General features: G+C 35.7%; 1 pseudogene; it reads right to left on the bottom strand.

Annotated features, from left to right (window-relative positions):
- Nucleotides 1–8685: 8685 nt before the first annotated feature.
- On the bottom strand, nucleotides 8686–9057 carry LOC143668416 (polyadenylate-binding protein-interacting protein 2 pseudogene; annotated as a pseudogene).
- Between the last annotated feature and the right edge of the window lie 9558 nt (nucleotides 9058–18615).

Raw genomic sequence — 18615 nt, 5'->3', positions numbered from 1 at the left:
TAAATTATTAAGTTTAAGAACTTGTTTTTCTGGGGCACTTACAACTCTAAACCACCATAGAAGTTAACTTCAGAATGCTGGGAGAAGGAAAAGAAGTTGGGAGGGAAAGAACTTGGATTAGGCAGCGTTTTGGTCAAAGGGGTGACTTTGCCACCCCCAGACAACTTGGTTGTTACCCAAGGTGACAGGAAAGAGAAAGGGCAGTGAGGCAATGTCAGTACAAGCAGTAGGAAGGGGCCATTTTGCAAGACAGTGTTAGAAATTTTGGGAAGTAAAGCAATGAAATATTATTTTGTTTCTGTTATAAAGGATTATGTGTGATTAGAAACTATCTAGAATATCTGGGGAGGACAGTGTTGGGGAGGGCTAAGTAATTGGGATTCCAGGAGACAGTGAGTGACTAAGGAAGGGGCAACCCCTGCAGGATAGGTAGGAGCTGAGCTCATAACCTAGTAACTTGCTCACTCCTTTCACAGCTTCCTTGAATTGCACATATACCCTTGGTTCATTTTAAGGAGTCCTTGACATTTGCTTTTAACATATTTAAAGGGCTATTGGTCCACCCAGTTAGATGCATATGCAGTTTCTACACCTCTAGAAAGATGACCCCACCGCACATAATAGGTTCACAGGGGATAAGAACCAGAACATTTGGAAAACCACTAATTCTATCAATCCATACTCTTAAAGTGACATTACCAGGATGTTCAACCCCACTTCTAAGGTTTCTCAGAGGTGCAGACCCCTGTTCTAACATGGACATGAGGGCAGTGTTCAGTAGCTCCTCACCCCTTGCCATTGGCCCTGTGCTACCACCTGGAGCCAGACAGGCTTTTCAAAGCTGGCAATCATTTAAAGCTACTTCAGTGTAAAAGTCTGTGAGATCAGCCATGATAGTAAATGAGTTCATCCCAATGAAATATCCCATATTTTCTCCCAAACAACCCTTATTTTTTCTTTATTAGAGAAGTTGTGGATTTATAGAATAATTATGCATAAAATAAAGAATACTCATATACTTCCCTATTATTAATATTTTGCATTGGTATGGAACATTATTTATAATTGATGAAAACATTTTTATAATTATACTATTAACTATAGTCCATAGTTTAAATTAAGGTTCATGTTTGTGTAGTGCAGTTCATGGATTTCTTCTTAAATTTTTATTCTGTCACCACATATAAAACTTAACATTTCTCATTTTAACTACGTTCATATATATATTACAGGGATGTTAATTGCATTCACGATGTTGTGCTACCATCACCACCACCCATTACTAAAACATTTCCAATAATTCCAAATAGGAACACTATAGTTTAAGTTTAAACCCCCCATTCCTATCCCCACCTTATCTTCTGATAATCCATGTTCTAGATTCAGACTGCATGAGTTTGCTTAATCTAATTATGTCAAATCAGTGAGCTCATTCAATATTGGTCCTTTTGTGTCTGGCTTATTTCACTCAACATGATGTCTTCAGGGTTCATCCATCTTGTCACAGGCAATAGGACTTCATTCCTTTTTATAGCTGAATAATATTCTATTGCATGTGTATACCAAATTTTGTCTATCCATCCATTGGTTTTGGACACTATGGTGTTTCCACCACTTGGCAATCGGGAATCATTCTGCTATGAACATGAACATTGTGGTATGAAAATATTTTTCGAGTCCCTGCTTTCAACTCTTAGAGGTATATACCAATTAGTGGGATTGCCAATTCATATGGTATTTCTATACTTAACTTTCTGAAGAACCATGACATTGTCTTCCACTGTAGCTTCATAATTATACTTTGCCAACAACAATTAGTGGGCATCCCTACTTGTATGCAACCTCAACACTTGCAATTTTCCATTAAAAAAATAGCAGCCATTGTAATGGCTGTGAAATGGAGTTTCATTTTCGTTTTGATTTGCATTTACCTGGCTAATGATACAGAGCTTCAAGTTCACCGACTAATTCTTCTACCAGCTCAAATCTGTCCTTGAAACTCTCTTGGGAATTTTTCATTTCAGTTATTCTGGTCTTCAACTTCAGTAGGTCTCTTTGGTTCCTTTTAAAAACTTCTATCTCTGGTAAGATTCTCATATTGCTCATTTATTGTTTCCTGATACACTTTAGCTCTTTCTCTATATTTCACTTCCTCTCCTTGAGCATTTTTTAATTAATATTTTCTTATTAAAGAGGTTGTGGGTTTACAGAATAATCATGCATAAAATACAGGATTCGCATACATCACACCGTCAACACTTGCTTTGGTGTGGAAAGTTTCTTGCAACTGATGATAACACTTTTTTAGTAATTCTATTTTTGAACAGTAGTTACATTTATTGCAATTGATGAGAGATTATTAAAGTAGTACTCTAACTCTTGTCCAACTTTACATAGGGATATTCTTTTCTCCATATTCTTGACCCATTATTTTCTTCATGCATGTCTTTATTTTAATACTCACTGACCCATTGCTGGATATAAGGAATGTCGGTCACAAGATTCTGAGCCATATGCTGGATACAAGGAGTGTCAGTCACAAGATTTTTGCTATCATATGATTGCATGATAAAAACTACATAGTTATGCAATCATTATCAAAGATCAAGGCTACTGGAATACAGTTCAACAATTTCAGGTATTTCCTTGTGGCTATTCTGATACCTTAGAAACTAAAATATGTGTATAGTGAGTCAGTAATCATAGTCAGTTGCTAAGTCTTAATTTCTCAGGTACATCTCCTTCTCAGTTGATCATTCTCTCAATCTCCAGGGATACCTGAGAAATGTGCCATTTCTCATGCTGGGAAAGGGTTTCAACCTTAAGACATAGAGGAATGAGACTGGTGGATATTCTTGGGAAGGCAGTTACTTCTGTGTTTCAGGGCTTATCTGGCATAGAAACAATCTGGATGCCTTAGTTTCTGAAAAAAATTACAAACCAAAATATTTAGAGTCTTATAATAAGAGTCAAAGGTTTCTTTAAGGTTTTCAGGAATACTCTTGGTTGGAGCATAGCATACTGTGACAATTTAAAACATCTGGCTGAAGCTTTCATAAAAGTATTATCCAGATTGACCTCTCAACTGTATCTGAAATCTCTTAGTCACTAACATTATATTTTTTTCACTTCTTTCCCCCCTTTTGGCCAGGAAAGCTCCCCAGATTCCATCATGCCAGGGTCAGGATCATGCCTAGGTGTTATATCCCACATTACACCCTGGAAGTCATGTCCCATGTAAGGGGGAGGGTAGTGAGTTTGTTTGTAGAGTTGACTTAGGTTATATATAAGCAAGAAAAGACATTCTCCAGGAGTAACTCTTAAAAACAATTATAAGTAGGTTTAGTTTCACCAATGCAGAAATAAGTTTCATAAGTAGAAGCCTCAAGATTGGTTTTTTAAATTGGGAGTCCTAATGTTTGAGAAAATATCAGGAATTTCCCAGGTGGGGAAGTTTAATAGTTGCACATTTTTCCTCAGTTACTCAAGTGGCCTTTGCAAATGTTTTTTTTTTTAATTTCCTGCCCCAAATACTCTGGAATGTATTAGGGTATTACATTAACCTGTACAGAATAACAAATCTCCTATTCTAGATTTCATGTAATTAGGTTGTTTAAATAAACTGATGAAACAAGTAAATTGAAATAGTGTGCTACAGAAAATTTAAATTTTGGACAATAAATATCTCTTCCTTTGGTCTTTCGTGGAAGTTGAAGTTATAAAATACAGACTATCATCTTTACCCTGAATTCTGATTTATTTAATCCTAACCAAATCTGCTTCATTCATATCTCTATTTGAAATCTGATCTCTTTTTCAGCTTCTATAACAGTTGCTGAATGGAGGAGTGCTGACTCTCAGAGCTGCAGAACTCTAATTCTGAATCTTAGGTTTCACACAGATATCTAAAGTTCCAGGGACTACCAGGTTGAACACAAAGAGTACAGTATCCTGGAATTTAAAATAATAGTTAAAACTCAGGAATAAAAGTAACTGCTGTAAGAGCTTACAACTAGGAACATTTACAATGAGCCTAATTGGATATTCTGTAATTCTTAATCATTGATTGCCCAGTCATGATTTGCTTTCTATCCCCTGATAAACTTTACTCTCAAATTCAATTCTCAGAGTTTGTGTTTGAGCATTTTTAAAGGCATTTTTATAAGACCTTTGTGAGTCCACAATCAGGTCTTTTTTGGTGTTTTCTGCATTTTTATTCTCTTCCTTTAGATGGGCCATCATTTCCTCTCTCTTTGTCTTGTCCTCTTTTTTTGCACACTAACATTTCATATTTTAAAATGTTAACTCTAGGATTTATTCCCTGAGATGTCTGTTCCTTGATCTGTAACCAGCTGGTTACAAAAGATTTTCTTGAGCTTCAGCCTTCCTATCAGGAATATATGTCCAAGGCCAATGCAATGTGCCAGTCTTTCCTGTGTTTTTTGGGCCCATGTCTTGTCCTCAGCTTTTGCTTGAGTTCTCCTGTTTTCAGGAGTTTGAATGCTCCTTTATTTCCTAGGAGACAAACTTCTCCCCTTCACTGTTTATATCAGGCAAGTCTTTGGCTCAGACTGTACTTGCTATAATTTCTTACACTTTCATTTTTCTTCAAGCTGCTCTTGCCTGGTTGGGGCATGCCAGAGAGGATTTTTGCAGGACAAAACAGGGCCAAGGATTAATGCAAGGGGCACAGATTGCAGCCACCTCTCAGCGAGAGAAATTAATGGGTCTTCACCATAATTTGCCAGCATTTTCCTTCTGCTTTTCCCTGGATACCGTACAGTGTTCTCCTGTCCTTTAGAGTTTCAAAATAGCTGTTTTAGAAATTTCCTGCCTGTTTGAGTTGTTCTGGTGGAAGGACTGAATATTTGCACTCCCTAATCTGTCACCATCCCACCCTTTGACCAGTATTAAGTATAAATTAGTTATATAAATGAACATCCTTGTTCTTAGGAGATGTATAGGGAAGTATCATGTGCTCAGGAGTGTGATGTATTCAATATACTGTTTAGGAAAACAGATGGAAGGAAGACATAATGGTAGATATGATAGAGACATAGAGCAAATGTGGCAGTTTGCCAAAATGTTAACATTGGTGGATTTGAGTATCTGGAGAGGTGTATGTTGGAATTCTTCTATGGATTTTGTATTGCTTTTGCAACTGTCCTGCAAGTTTGAAATTATTTCAAACCAAAAGTTTAAGTTAAAAACCTTGATATTCATGCATTTGCTCTCTTTATTGGGTATTTGTTGCTATACGCACTTAACTTTACCTCTGAGCAAACTCTAATTTTACATAAAATGAGGTTACTTGAGGTACATACCAGAATTTTGCTCCTTAATCCTCTCCAGGCCTCATCTAAGGTGACTGATTTACTGAATTTACTGTCCCTCTTTTCCCCTCCACAACCCTGCTTCCCCAATTTTTTGGCTCTTGGGGCCCTGCTTTACCTCACTTATACAGGTGCTCTCTATTTGTGGCTCCAATTTTAACTTCCTTATCTCTGTTGGGCTCATCAGGTTCATGTCCTTGTCTTTAGTTATTTTTTGCTGTGTTTTTCCCCACAAATGGTGGACTGCTATATCTCTCACTCGGCCCTTTCCTTCTGTTATCTAGTCCCCTGTAATTTCTTCATAACACTCAACATTTGACTCAGTTATCCAACAGGAATTTATGGACCATTGACCCCAGATTCTCTGTGTCCTCCTCCTCGTCCTCACCCAGGTTCATTATGGCCCTTCTCCCCTTCTCTATTTCTCTTATGAAACCCCTTTCCTCGGATCTAGCTTTAAGCTCCCTTCAGGGCACTCCGTAACCTATTTATTTTGTTTCTCACCGTGCATTAACCTTCCTTCCTGGACTTTCTATGAGAAACTTGGGGAGGTCTTTATTCATCAGTTCTTACCCTAGAGCCTTGTTCTTCTCCACTCCTGTAACCTCCAGTGTTTCAGATTTGCAACGCCTCGATCCTCCTTAAAGTTCCCCATTATCTCACAGGACTTACTTGCTCCCATTTGTTGCCATGCCTTCCTGTTCTTCTTTTTTACTGCCATCGCATCCACAGGACATTCTCTACTTCAGTCTACTCTGGGCCTCTCACCCATTTCCACTTGTGTTCACATTTGCTTCTACCTGTTTATTCCCTCTCCCAACCTGGCTTGGTCCCCCAGCCTCCCTTCCCCATCTTCTTCCACTGTGGGTGAGATGGAGAATGATTGTGGCAGCCTAGATAGGAAAACTTGGACAAACTAAATCTGGTAAAAATAGGATAGCTAAATTAACTTTATCCTTTACTCACAAAAATGTGTTCATTTTCCCCATGTTAGTATTTGTTTTTGCCTTACTCATACATATTTTAACATTAATATAATAATAGGGACATATAATTTTCTTCATTTTTCAGTGAATTTTCAGTTATTGTTTGATTGGTTTAAGCCTCTGTAAACATATTCAGAGGTCCATAATAAAACTAGAAACTGACCAAGATATTATACATTTTTCCTTTTTGTCAATTTTGTTTGAGTTGACTTTGTGTTTTCTAACAAACTCTATTACAGATGAATTTAACTTTTCTTTTTTCACATGGGCAGGCTCTGAGAATCGAACCTGGGTCTCCAGCAGACGAATTTAAAGCACTAATTTATTGAAAGTATTTACTCTCATTGGTTAGTACTTATTACTATCTGCATTTAACCTCCTATATCACATGGCAATCATACATTTTATCCCATATTTTAAAATAATAGGCCATTTGGAAAAATTCTGAATTATCTAATGAACTGTGTGTTAAAAGTCCCTGGTAGAATTCTTTTTTTTTTTTTTTTTAATATAATAGACTTTATTTATAGAGAAGTTTTTAGTTTTCCAGATTATCAAGAAGATAGTAAAGAGTTTTCGTGTAGCCTCTTTATCCCTCCTCCCTCCCAGTTAACCCTAGTACTAACATTTTGTATTAGTGTTGCACAGTCCCATGAGCTTTGACAAATGTATAGTGTTGTGTATCCACCATTATAAAGTCATGCGGGGTATTTTCATTGCCCTATAATCCCCTCTACCCAATTTACTCATCTTCACCACCACAAATACATGGAAACTCATTAACATTTTATTGTCTATCATCTTTTGGAATCATAAATAGATCTTTCTGGCTGGGTTCTTTCACTAAGCAATATGCAATTTAAGTTTCCTTCATGTCTTTTTATGGCTTGTTTCTTTTTTTTAAATCACTTAGTATTCACTATGTGGATGTGAGGATATCTTGGATGACTACAATATAACAACAAACTACTATAAAATTTTGTATGCAAGTTTTTAGGTGAACATAAGTTTTAAACTTCTTTGGATGAATATTGAATCATATGGTAAGACTATGTTTAGCTTTGTGAAAAACTACGAAAATTTCTTCCAAAGCCATTGTATCATTTTTCATTTGTATAGCAATGAATGATGGTTAGCATTACTCCATATCCTTCCAATCACATAGTATTGTCAGTGCTGTTATTTTAGCCCTTCTAAAAGTTATGTAGAGGTATCTTATTATTGTTTTCATTTGCAATTCCCTAATGAGATATGATTTTTGGTATATTTTCATATGCTTATTTTTTCTTTGTATACCTTCTTTGGTGAGCTATACTGTTCAGATCTTTTGCTTATTTTTAAATTTGGTTCTTTTCCTACTATTGAGTTTTAAGAATTCTTTGCATATAGCCAATACAAATCTTTTTTTTTTCAGTTCTACTATTATATATATTTAAAATATTTTTGAAAAAATACAATTTTTTTACAGTATTTTCAACTTAAACACTATTCACACTGAACACATATGGCAGCTTAACCTGTCCAAATATGAAGTTTAAGAAGCCAAAACTGTTCTAGCTTTACTAAAAGAAAAGTTGTGCTGTAGACTATTGTCTTGATGGTTAACAAAGCAAGGAAAAGCACCTCTCGAATTATAGTGTTATAATTTCTTTGTTCACTTGGATTATGGATTCTTTAAATGTTAGATTTTACAGAGGCATAACTATGTGGCAGTGGGTCCCCTTAAAAAAAAATGCAATTTTTAAATCACAAACTTCCTCAGATATAACATTAGGAGCAGAATTAACCATTTCTAACATGATAACACACCATAAAAGTCAGAAATAGTTCTCATCTGTCACTATCTTGGAACCTCAGTAACCAAAAGCATACTTGTCTATAACGAATTACTTTAAATAACTAAAAGGCCTTATTCAGAAAAGGAAGATTCTTTTTGATGGGGACAAAAACAAATTGAAGTCTCAATTAGGAAATATGTTTAACAATTAGAACTTAAATTTACTCATTTAAACAAAATTTAGACATTAACAAGAGTTAGTTAACCCTAAAGAATCAGTTTAGCCTCAGGGAAGATTTAGTTAAAATTTAGAGGTCATTTAATTTGTTGCTTTGCCACAACTTGACTGGTGCGTCTTTCCTTGCTGTCTTCACATCAAGCCATGGAACCAATTCTATTTTCAGTAAATGTTTGACAGCTTGTTACTTAATAACAGTCTCAGCACTTTTATTAAGCATGCAAGACTACCAAAACTTTGGCAATGAGTAGTACAACACAGTGACAAGAGAGCTTTTACAATTAAGTCTTCTAACACTGCCTTCATAGTATGGAAATTGTGCTACATCCATCAAAAGAGGGCCCCTTCTACTCAAATATTTTAGTACTTCACCCCAGGAACAAACTCCTTTGCGTTTGGATTCAGATTGCTCTTGATCTTCCTGAGAAGAGCCATCACTGATAACAAGGTCATTAAATTGGTCCTGGATTTGGTCCATGGTTTGTGGGGGAGCTCAAGCTGGAATAAACCACTCATGTTCTTCCTTCTCTTCCAGCGTTTCTTAGAAACAGTGCTCAGTAAATTCTTCTTCCCATAACGCCTTTTCTGTTTGTTGAATTCTTCTTCATTTTCCATACGCATGTACTCTGCAAATGCATTGTCATCTTCATGAGAATGATCATTAGTAATCACATCGTCATTGATGATGCTTGGATTAGTACTGCTGCGACTTGGGTCGTTCATGGTTGGTTACTTGTCATTTTTAACACAGTGCACGACACGGCAGGGCAGCCAATGAATCCTGTTGGCCTCCGCGGCTCCCCACAGGCAGGACCGCTTCCCTGCTCGACGTGCCCTTCGCCCGCCACCTCCCTTCTCCCGTCCAAATAAACCACTAATACAAGTCTTTTATCAGGTACTTTTTTCAATATTTTTTTTCCCAGTCTTCCTTTCGCCTTTCTATTCTCTTTAAAGTGTCTTTCAGAGAGCAAAAGCTTTTAAAAATTTTATTGAATGAGAGCATCATGTGGTAGGTAGCCCATGATAAACTCTGGGACCTGTCCTGCAACTACTTGTTAAAGAGTGCTTTGAAGACAACTGCTTTTTATATCTTTGCTTTGTATGTATGTTATACTATATAGAAAAAAAGTTAAAAAAGAATTTTATTGAATTCACATTTTTTTCTTTCATGAATCATATTTTTGCTATTGTATCTAATAACCCATTGCAAAACCTGAGATCATGTAGATTTTTCTCTTTTGTCTTCTGGAATATGATCTTCTGGAAGTTTTATAGTTTTTTGTTTTACATTTAGAGCCACAATACATTTTGAATAAATTTCTGTAGCATATGTACTGTCAGTGTTTAGATTTTTTTGTGTGTGTGTGCATGCAGATGTTCAGTTTTTCCAGCACCATTTGTTGAAAAGACTATCCTTTTTGTTTAGAATTGCCCTTGCATCTTTGTTAAAGAGCAATTGTACAGAGATATGTCTGTTTCTGGGTTCTATATTCTCTTCCACTGATCAGTATACAGTAGGAGAAGAAAATGAGATAGCTTTTTTCTAATCTAAGATTTCTAATGGGAACTCTAGCCACTATTGTTCACACTTTAAGATTAGTATCGCCTACATGTGATAATGTTAATGCTCATTAAGGAATAAATGATCCCTGAGCTCTTTCCTTCATTTGTTACACTGAATACTTTCATGCATTATGAATGCTTATATTTTCTTTAAGTATTCTATTATGAGCAAAGGGTTTCTCATGTTTATTTCCTTTAATGACTTTCCAACAATGAATTATCTTGTATTTCCCCAAGAGGCTTCCTTATTCTGGAAAGGAGTTTCTTAACTTATTTCCTGTTTTAGATATGATTCATAGTCCTTTCTTGTGAAAACAAAGGCTGGATTGAAGCTGAGTGTTAGTTTGCAGTGCTTATAGTTACAGTCCACTCCAATGGACTTCATTGATGCTGTTTAAAGGATAAATTGTAATTGAAGATATTACAATAATGATCAAAAACATAAAATTTCTCCCCTGTTTGAGTTCTCTGGTGTGCATAGAGATTAAAACTGTGGCTTAAGACCCTTCCACATTCATTAACTTTGTAATGTGAGGTCTTTAATGTTGTCTGACATCAGATAATTGGCTAAGGCTTCCTCATAAAAAATTCAAATGATTTTCTTTTGTGTGAATAAAGGTAAAATCTCTGGATGAAATATTGCTTGTGTTAATTACACTTGTGCAGTTTCCATCTGGCATAAATTTCTCATGTTGCCTAATACCAGAGTTTTGACCAAAGACTTTCTGACAGAGATTGTAGTCATATAGTTTCTTTCCAGTTGAATTTTCTCAGGATGCCTGTTACTGTTATTGAAGGATGAAAGATAACTAAAGGCTTTTCTGTATTCTCTCTCTCTATATGTATGTATAAATACTATATACATACACAGGCATGCCTAATTTTACTGTGCTTTGCTTTATTGCACTTCAAAGATGTTGCATTTTTTAGTAAATTGAAGGTTTGTGGCAACTCTGCCTCGAGTACATCTATTGGTGCCATATTTTCCAAAGTCATGTGCTTACTTGTGTCTGTGTCACATTTTGGTCTCACATAGTCAAGGTTTTTCATCATTTTTGTATGTGTTATGGTGATCTGTGGCCTTTAATGTTACTATTTTAATTTTTGGGTGGCACCATGAGCCATGCCCATATAAGATGGTGAATTTCAATAAATGTGGTGTGTTCTGAATCTCCAATGACCAAGTGTTTCCCCATCTCTCTTCCTTTTCTTTAGCCTGATATTCCATGAGATGCAACAATATTGAAATCAGGCTGATAAACCTACAGTAGTTTCTAAGTGTTCAAGTGAAGGTAAGAGTCACATTTCTCTCAATTTAAGTTGAAAACTAGAAATGATAAAGCTTAGTAAGAAAGGCATGTTAAAAACCAAGATAAGCCAAAATCTGGGCCTCTTACATAAAATAGTTAGCCACATTGTGTATGTAAAGGAAAAGTTCTTGAAGGAAATTAAAAGTGCTGTCCTGTGAGCACGTGAATGTTAAGAGTGTGAATCAGGCTTATTGCTGATATCGAGAAAGTTTTAGTGGTCTGCACAGAAGAGCAAACCAGACACAACATTCCCTTAAACCAAAGCCTAATTCAATGCAAGAACCTAACATTTTCAATTCTATAGAGGCTGAGAGAGGTAATGAAGTTGCATGCAGAAGAAAAATTTGAAGTTAGCAGAGGTTTGTTCATGAGGTTTAAGGAAAGAAGCCATCCCATAACACAAAAATGCAAGGGGAAGCATCAAGTGTAACATAAAAGCTGCAACATGCTATCCAGAAAATATTATTAAACCAAAAAAAGAATGAAGTTCTGACATATTCAACAACATGGGTGAACCCTGAAGACATCATATAGAATGAAATAAGCCAGATGTAAAAGAACAAATAGTGTATCATCTTACCGATACAAAATAATTCACTGAGAAAACTAATAAAGGTAGAATGTAGAATGTAGAAAATGGAGGGCAAGATGTGAATAGGGAGGGTCAGGTAAAGGCTTAGCAGGTACACCATTCTTATTTGTAATGTTGGGAGAGCTTGGTAATGGACGGTGGTGATAGTAGCACAACGTTGTGAATGCAATTAACAGCCCTGAAATATGTATCTGAATATGATTAAAAGGGGAAATGTGGGATTGTAAATATGGTAAAAGGATATTTTTATGAAAAAAATCATGGAATGACACTACACAGTGAAATTGCTGTTAAACCATGGACTTTAATTAACAGTACAGTTATAAAAATGTGCTCTCATGAGCTGTAACAAAATTTCTACATCAATACAAGATGTTGGTAGTGTGTGGTGTATGAGAACCCCGTGTTCTAGGTATGATTATTATATAAACCAAAAAAATCTCTAATAAAGAAAAATATGTAAAAAGTAAATTCAACTGCAATATAAAATCACATTTTAGGCAATTTGCTCTATTTGTTTTAACAGTAGTTTCTTTTTAAAAATATTTTTATTGAGATATATTCATCCACCATACAATCCATCCAAAGTGTAAAATAAATGGCTCACAATATCATACTTAGTTGTGCATTCATCACCATGATCATTTTGAGAATATTTGTATCAGTCCAGAAAAAGAAATAAAAAGGAAAAAGAAATCTCAGACATCCCACACTCCTTTCCCCTCCCTCTCATTGATCATTAGTATTGCAATCTACCCAATTTCTTTTTACCCTTTATCTCCCCTATTATCTATTTTTTTGTCCTTACTTTTTTACTTATCTGTTCATAATATGGTTAAAGGGAATGTCAGCCACAAGGTTTTCATAGTCACACAGTTACACGGTAAGAGGTATATAATTGTACAATCATCTTCAAGAATCAAGGCTACTGGAATACAGTTAAACAGTTTCAGATATCTCCTTCTAGCTATTCCAATACACTAAAAACTAAAACAGGATATTTATATAATACATAAGAATAACTCCAGAATGACCTCTAGAGTCTATTTGAAGTCTCTCAGCCACTGAAACTTTATTTAGCTTCATTTCTCTCTTCCCCCTTTTCATCAAAAGGCCTTTATCAATCCCATGATGCCAGGTCCCAGCCCATCCTGAGGAATCATGTCCCACATAGGGGACTCCCTCCTAGGGCAGGGAGCTCACCTGCCAAGTTGGCTTAGAGCGAAAGGCCACATATGAGCAACAAAAGAGGTTCTCTGGGGGTTATTCTTAGGCATAATTATAAGGAGGCATAGTTTCTGCTTTGCAGGAATAGGTTTCATAGGGGCAAGCCCCAGAATTGAGGCTTAGCATATTAAATTGCTTGTAAATGCTTACACGAATATCAGGTTTTCCCCAAGTGGGGATATATAATATTTCCTTCCTTTCTTCCCAGGTCCTCAAGGGGACTGACTATTCAAATACTTCTTTAGACTCTGCCCAGATTACTGTGGGATGCATTGGGGCATAACTAATCTGTTTAAACCAACAAAATCTCACTCCCTATTCAAGTGTCTATGTAATCATGGTGTTTGAATAAATTGACCATACAAGTTAAATTAGAGAGTGTGCTACCAAAAATATAAGTTTTGCACCAAATAAACATATTTTCCTTTGGTCTCCCAGAGAAGTTGAAGTTTTAAAATAGAGTCAGTATCATCCTTTACCATGTATTCTGTTCTATCTTGGTCTTATCCAGATTTGCTTCCTTCATATCTCTCTAGGTGAAGTCTGATCACTTCTTCAACTTTTTAAACAGCTGCTCCATGGGGTAGTGCTGACTTTCATAGCTTCAAGGTTCTAACTCTGAGAATCAGATGTCACACAATTACCTGAATTTCTGTGGAATGACCAGGTTATACACAAATAGCTCAGCATCTCAGAATTTAGAGATCTCAATTACAACTCCAAAATGAATAGATGTGGGACTTCTATAAGTGCTTACAGTCTGGGAACCATTATGATAGGCCTTAACCTGATAACCTGTGCCATTTCAGTTCTCCAAGTTTGTATATCATAGTTAGTCCCTAAGAGTGAGGCATGGTGATATGTCTTTTTATTTCTGAAAGTTCATTCAACATATTGTCCTCAAGTTTCATTTCCCTAGTTGCGTGCCTCACAACTTCATTCCTTTTTGTAGCTGCTCTGTAGTTCATTGTATGTATACACCACGGTTCTTCCTTCTGTTCCTCAGTCAAAATACACTGAGGCCACCTCCATCCATTGCAAATCATGAAAACTGCCACCATAAACACCAGTGTGCAAATTATCCCCACTCTCAGTCCCTCCAAGTATAGTAATGGGGTGGAAGGATCTTATGTCAGCCCCACCACTATCCTCCTGTGGAGCCACCACACTTGATCCCCAGAGGGGCTTAACCACTCTGCTTTCCTACCAGCAGTGAATAGGTACATCTCTCTCTCTCTCTCCATATTTTCTCCAACACTTGTATCTCTCTGTTTATCTTTAAACAGCTTTATTTACACACCATACAATTCAACCTAAGTAAAAAATAATGGTTTTCAGTATAATCACATAACCATGTCTATACCACCACAATGTATATAAGGACATTTTCTTTACTTCTGCAAATAATCCCATACCCCTCCCCCATGGCCCCCACTTATTGACATTTAGTTTACCATATTGCCTTTGTTATATTTAATGGGCACATATTACAATGTTACTGTTAACTGTAGACCCTAGGTTGCATTGGTTTCCTGTATGCCATCCCATATTCAGCACCTTGTAATGCTGATATCCCATTGTCCTACCTCATGCAAAAACATTCTTATATTTGTACATTTATTCACCATCATTGTCCAGTCAAGGCATCACTAATTTATGTCATCTCAATCTTTATCCTTTATCTTTCCTTCTGTTGTCATACATGCCCCTCGCCCTTCTCCCTCAACCGGACTCACAGTCAGCTTTGTTCAGTGTACTTATATTCTGCTAGCATCAGACAGTATTGTGTTATCCATTTCTGGATCTTTACAGTCCTGTTGAGCATTCTGTACTCTTGAGCACCAAATGCTCTACACTTTTTCTCCTGATAACCTGGGTTTGCAACTTTAACTCTCAAAATTTATTCATTAAGGTTTGTTCATATTAGTGAGACCATACAGTATTTGTCCTTTTGTTTCTGGCTAATCTCACTCAGCATAATGTCCTCAAGGTTCATCCATGTTGTTACATGGTTCATGACTTTATTCTGTCTTACAGCTGCATAGGATTCCATTGTATGTATATACCACAGCTTGCTTAGCCACTCATCTGTTGATGGACATTTTGGCTGTTTCCATCTTCTGGTTATCATGAATAATGCCACCATATACGTTGATGTGCACATGTCTCTTAGTGTCCTTGCCTTCAGTTCCTCTGAATATGTACCTACTAATGTAATTGCTGGATCATATGGGAATTTTATAGTTTCCTGAGGAACCACCAACTTACTTTCAGAGTGGTTGCATTTTTCTACATTTCCATCAACAGTGAATAAGTATACCTATTTCTCCACATCCTCTCCAGCACATCTTGTTTCCTGTGTTTTTGTTTTTTTTTGATAGTAGCCATTCTAGTGGGTGTGAGATCATATCTCATTGTGATTTTGAGTTGCATTCCCTAATAACAAGTGAAGTTGAGCATCTTTTCAATGCCTTTTAGCCATTTTTATGTCCTCTTCTAAAAAGTGTCTGTCCATGTCTTTGCCCATTTTTTTTGATTGAGTTGTCTTTTTGTTGTTGAGTTGTAGAACCTCTTTATATATTCTGGTTATTAAAGGGTTATTAAACCCTTATCTGATATGTGGTTTGCAAATATTGTCTCCCATAGGCTGCCTTTTTACTTTCCTGACAAAATTATTTGATGCATAAAAGTGATTAATTTTGAAAAGATTCCATTTATCTATTTCTTTTTTTATTGCTTGTGTTTTGGGTGTCAGGTCTAGGAAACTACCTTCTATCACAAGATTTATATTTCTGTACATTTTCTTCTAAAGGATTTATGGTCTTAACTCTAATGTTTAGGTCTTTAATCCATTTTGAATTAATTTTTGTATAGGGTATGAGATATGGGTCCTCCTTCATTCTTTTGTATATAGATATGCAGTTATCCAAGCACCATTTGTTGAAGAGACTACTTTGTCCCAGCTGGTTTGGTTTGACCAACTTCTAAAGAGCAATTGTCTGTAGATAAGAAGGTCTGTTTCTGAACACTCAGTTCAACTCCATTGGTCAATATATCTATCTTATTGCCTCTTTCATGCTTCTTTGACCACTAGAACTTTGTAATACACTTTAAGGTTAGGTAGTGTGAGACTTACCATCTCAGTTTTCTTTCTCAAGATATTTTTAGCTCTTTGGGGCACCCTGACCTTCCAAATAAATTTGATTATTGGTCTTTCTATTTCTGCAAAGTACGTTGTTGCTATTTTTTTTTTTTTTTGCATGGGCAGGCACCAGGAAGTTGTTGCTATTTTGATTGGTATTGAATTGAATTTATAAATCAATTTGGGTAGAATTGACATCTTAACTATATTTAGTCTTCCAAGCCATGAATGTGGTATACCCTTACATTTATTTAGGTCTTCCATGATTTGTTTTAGGACACAATTTCTTGTATTTTTCTGTGTGGATTTCTTTTGTGCACTTAGATAAATTTATTCCTAATATCATATAGTTCACTGATAGTGTATAGAAACACTCCTGAATTTTGTATGTTGATCTTGTACCTGACCACTTTTGTTGTGTTTAGCTCTAGTAGCTTTGCTGTACATTTTTCAGGATTTTCAACATAGAGCATCATGTAATCTGCAAATAGGGAGAGTTTTACTTCTTCCTTTCCAATTTGGATCCCTTTTATTTCTTTACCTTTCTAATTGCTCTGGCCAGAAATTTCAGTGCAATGTTGAATAACAATGGTCTTAGAGGGAAAGTCTTCCCCCATTGAATATGATGTTCACTGTGGATTTTTCCTATATTTCCTTTATCATGATGAGGAAGTCCCCTTCTAATTGATTCCTTTGAGGTGTTTTCATCAAGAAAGGATATTAAATTTTGTCAAATGCTTTTTCTGCATCAATCAAGATGATCGCATGTTTTTTCTGCTTTGATCTCTTTTTTTTGATGTGGGGTATTACATTAATTAATTTTCTTGTGTTGAACCAGCCTTGCATACTTGGAATAAATTCTTTTACTTTGTTGCTACATCTGCTTTGCAAGTATTTGAGGATTTTTGCATCCATATTCATGAAAGGGATTTATCTGTACTTTTGTTTACCTCTAGTATCTTTGTCTGGCTTTAGTATTAGGGTGATGTTGGCGTCATAGAATGAGTTAGGTAGCTTTCCTTCCTCTTCAATTTTTTTTGAGGAAATCAGCAGCACTGGTACTAATTCTTTCTTGGATATTTGGTAGAATTCATATCTGAAGCCATCTGTTTCTGGAATATTCTGTTTTGGGGAGCTTGTTAATGGCTGATTTGATCTCTTTTTTTGTGACTAGTTTTGTTGAGGTTGCCTGTTTCTTCTTGAGTCAATGCTGGGTTTTCATTCTTTTCTATGAAGTTGTACATTTCATCTACATTGTCTAGTTTATTTACATGTAGTTGCTCATAGTATTCTCTCATTATTTTCTTTCTTTCTGCAGGGTCAGTAGTCATATCCTCTCTCCCTTTTACTATTTTATTTGCATCCACTCTCTTTTGTCAGCCTAGCTAAGGGTTCCTTGGTTTTATTGATTTTCTCAAAGAACCAATTCCTGGTTTTGTTGATTTTCTCTATTGTTTTTGTTCTCAATTTATTTCTATTCTAATCTTTGTTATTTCTTTCCTTCTGTTTGCTTTGGGGTTAGTTTGCTGTTCTTTCTGTATTTCTCCCAGGTGAACAGTCAATTCTATGATTTTTGCTTTTTCTTCTTTTTAAATATAAGCATATAGAGCAATACATTTCCCTCTTAGCATTGCCTTTACTGCATTCTATATATTTTTTTTAACTTTTTTATTCTATAGTATAACATATATACAACACAAAGAAATAAAAAAAGCAATAATTTTCAAAGCACTCTTCACAAATTATTACAGGACAGATCCCAGAGTTTATCATGGGAAAAAGTTGATTGTAATGATAAAAAAAATTATTTAAGCCCTCTAGCCTCCTATATTCTGGAGTAGCTAGAAGGAAAAATATGAGAGGATCATATGGTAGCCTTGTTTTGATATGCTGTGTTTTCATTTTCATTTGCCTTGAGATATTTACTGATTTCTTTTATAATTTAGTCCTTGATCCACTGGTTGTTTAAGAGTGTGTTGTTTCCTCTACATACATTTGTGAATTTTCTGGCCCTCTGCCTGTTAATTGATTTTCAAATTCATTCTGTTATGATCTGGGAAAATATTTTTTCTAATTTCAATCTTTTTAAATTTACTGAGTCTTGCTTTGTGATCCAGCATATGGTCTATCCCTGAGAATGATCCACGAGCACATGAGAAAAATGTGTACTTTACTGTTGTGGAGTGTAATGTTCTATAAGTGTCTAAGTCTCGTTCATTTAACATATTATTCAAAATCTCTGTTTCCATACTGATCTTCTATCTAGATATTCTATCCATTGATGAGAGTGGGGAATCGAAGTCTCCAACTATTATGGTAGTTGTGTCTAGTTCTCCCTTCAGTGTTGTCAGTGATGCCTCATGTATTTTGGAGGACTCTGACTCAATGCAAAAATGTTTATTGTTATTATGTCTTCTTAATGAATTGTGCTTTTATTAATACACATG

Source organism: Tamandua tetradactyla, chromosome 24 (assembly GCF_023851605.1).
Source record: "Tamandua tetradactyla isolate mTamTet1 chromosome 24, mTamTet1.pri, whole genome shotgun sequence".
Lineage (NCBI taxonomy): Eukaryota > Metazoa > Chordata > Mammalia > Pilosa > Myrmecophagidae > Tamandua > Tamandua tetradactyla.
Note: the sequence above shows the minus strand (reverse complement) of the source record. Positions and strands in the feature narration are given on the sequence as shown.